Source organism: Lemur catta, chromosome Y (assembly GCF_020740605.2).
Source record: "Lemur catta isolate mLemCat1 chromosome Y, mLemCat1.pri, whole genome shotgun sequence".
Taxonomy (NCBI): domain Eukaryota; kingdom Metazoa; phylum Chordata; class Mammalia; order Primates; family Lemuridae; genus Lemur; species Lemur catta.
The window spans coordinates 70,001-72,500 of record NC_059156.1 but is presented as its reverse complement, the minus strand read 5'-3'; the positions used below and the strand labels follow the sequence as shown (position 1 = coordinate 72,500).

The window sequence follows — 2,500 nt, the reverse complement described above, 5'->3', positions numbered from 1 at the left end:
GCCCCAATTGGCCAGAGACATCTGGTGGACCCCAGGGCACTGCGCGAAGGGAAGCCGAGGGCAACCTGTGGCGGACCCGGGCCACGGCGTCTGCAGGCGATTACCTGGCGGCCACAGGAGGCCGGGGAAACTCATTCTCAGCGGGGGGTGGGGGGAGGGGAAGTGATCGCAAAGTCACACCCGACAGATCCCTTTCCAGTTCATAAACGTGGTGATTGCGTGTTCACACGCACGTGTGAGGTGTGCCTCCTGCTGTGTCGGCACATCCCCCGCGTGACGTGAAACCATGATTGGGGGGGGCGGTTTGCGATGAAAGTCACGCCAGGTCCCCGGGAGAGTTCGTGAGCCTGATAACTGCGCGCGTGCGGAGGAAAACAGGGGGCGGGGGGGGGGGGGGTTGGAAGCGAAGCAAGGAAGAAGGAGCGAGCGAGCGAGCTAGCGGGGGGGGGGGGGGGGGCGGGGACGGGGCGGGAGGAGGGAGACGAAAAGAAAAGAGTGGAGAAGTCCGCGAGGACGGAGCCCTCTGGCGGTGACCGCTGGCATAGCGTCGAGGAGCCCGGCCCCGGCCGCGGTCCCGCCGAGACTGAGTGTGACGGGGACATCTGGTCGACCCCGCGTACCGCGGCGTCCGCGCGCGGCGCCGGCGGGGGGCGCGAGCGCGGAGACAGCGGGTCCCCGCCGTCCTACCCTCACGGGGGCCCGCCGGCCTCCTGGTCGACCCCGACTCTCGGGGGGAAAGAAGGGCGGGGGGGACCGGCCGGTCCCCCGACCGGAGGGCCACCCCTTCCGCCCCCGCGGCGACGGAGAGGGCCGCGGCGGCCAGACCGGCGCGGCCCCTCCCCCGCCGGCGCCTCGGTCGCCCCGTCTCCCCCACCCACCGACCATCGCGCTCCTCCCGGGAACCCCGGTCCCAGCCCGGAGGACGAGCCCCGGCGGGTCGCGCGGGGAGGAGGGCCGCGTGGTGGGGGTCGGGGTCCACCCCGAGGCGTGACTCCGGGCGCGGCCTGGAGGGGAGGGGAGGGGAGGGCCGCCCCCTCCACCTTCCCCGGCGCCCCCGACCGACACACCGCGTGCCCGCGCGCGCACCCCCCCCCCGCCCCGCCTTAGCCCTGGCGCGGGAGGGGCCGAGGCAGCGCGGAGGGCCGGAGCGACGGGAGGGGCCGAGGAGGCGGTGACCGACGGACCCGGGGAGACCCGCGCCCCGAGGGGCCGCCGCCGGCCGGCCGGACGCGCGCGCGCGCGCGCACCCGCCCGCCGGGACAAACCCTTGTGTCGAGGGCTGACTTTCAGTAGATCGCAGCCAGGGAGCTGCTCTGCTGCGTACGAAACCCCGACCCAGAAGCAGGTCGTCTACGAATGGTTTAGCACCAGGTTCCCCACGAACGTGCGTTGCGTGACGGGCGAGGGGGCGGCCGCCCTTCCGGCCGCACCCCGTTTCCCAGGACGAGGGGCGCTCTAACTCACAGACTCACCCAGAGCAACCTCCCGCCCGCCCTGCAAGCTCCATTCACCGTGAGTGCCCTGGCCGGGTAGGTGTCCCACTGCACAAAGACCTATCAGACCGCATTTCTTCCATTATTATAAGTAGCCATACATTCTTTTAGGACCGTAGCCGTAGGGTACACCTCCAGGCACAGTTGCGGGGGGGGGGGGGGAGAGGAGGGAAGAGGCCATTCTTCACGTATCGTTGGGTAGCACCGGGGCAGGGGAGGCAGTTTCCTCCTGCTCCTCCTCGTCCCCCTTCTCCCTGGATTTGCTTCTTCCTGGTTTTTTCTTTATTCCTCTCCCAGTTCCCCCTTCCATCGTCTTGACGGATTTGGATGAGACGTAGACATTTTCTATGTCAGGCTTTACTCATCCCGAGGGAGGAGGAGAAAAGTAAGCCGCCTACCATGACACAATGGAACGGAAGCTTGTGAGCCACTGACTGCTGTGGCATTCTGACACTTGGTGTTTTTCAGGACATTCTATATTTCCGCTATCCCACTAGAATATATCCCCTTGATCACTCCCGTGTACCCCCATCCCAGCTTTTTCGTGAGCCACCCTCAACGGCCGTGACAATGTGGTGCGGGGACTCCCTCCGTCTGGTGCCTTACACTCGCACATTTGGGGTTTCGTATCAGGATAGCAAAGTGATCGCCTTTCAATAACCTGGCTGGCCACGGTGGCTCATGCCTGTGACCCCAGCAACTTGGGAGGCAGAGACGGGAGCATGACTTGAGCCCAGCAGCCGGAGACCAGCCTGGGTAACACGATGAGACCTCGTCTCTACCAACAAAATATAAAAAAAGAAAAATTTTGCCTGGTGTGGCAGCATCTGCCTATAGTCCCAACTGCTCACAAGGCTGAGGCAGAGAGGATCACTTAAGCCCTGGATTTGGAGCTTGCCGTGAGCTACAATCAGGCCAAGGCGGCCTGGCTGGGAGAGGACAGAGTGAAAGGAATCCTGTCTCAAAAAAAAAAAAAAAAAAAAAAAAAAAAGACAGAAAAAGAAAAG

At 64.8% G+C, this 2,500-nt stretch overlaps 1 pseudogene; it reads left to right on the top strand.

The window, feature by feature from the left end:
* Window positions 1-187: 187 nt before the first annotated feature.
* Window positions 188-279, top strand: LOC123629123 (annotated as a pseudogene).
* Window positions 280-2,500: the final 2,221 nt, after the last annotated feature.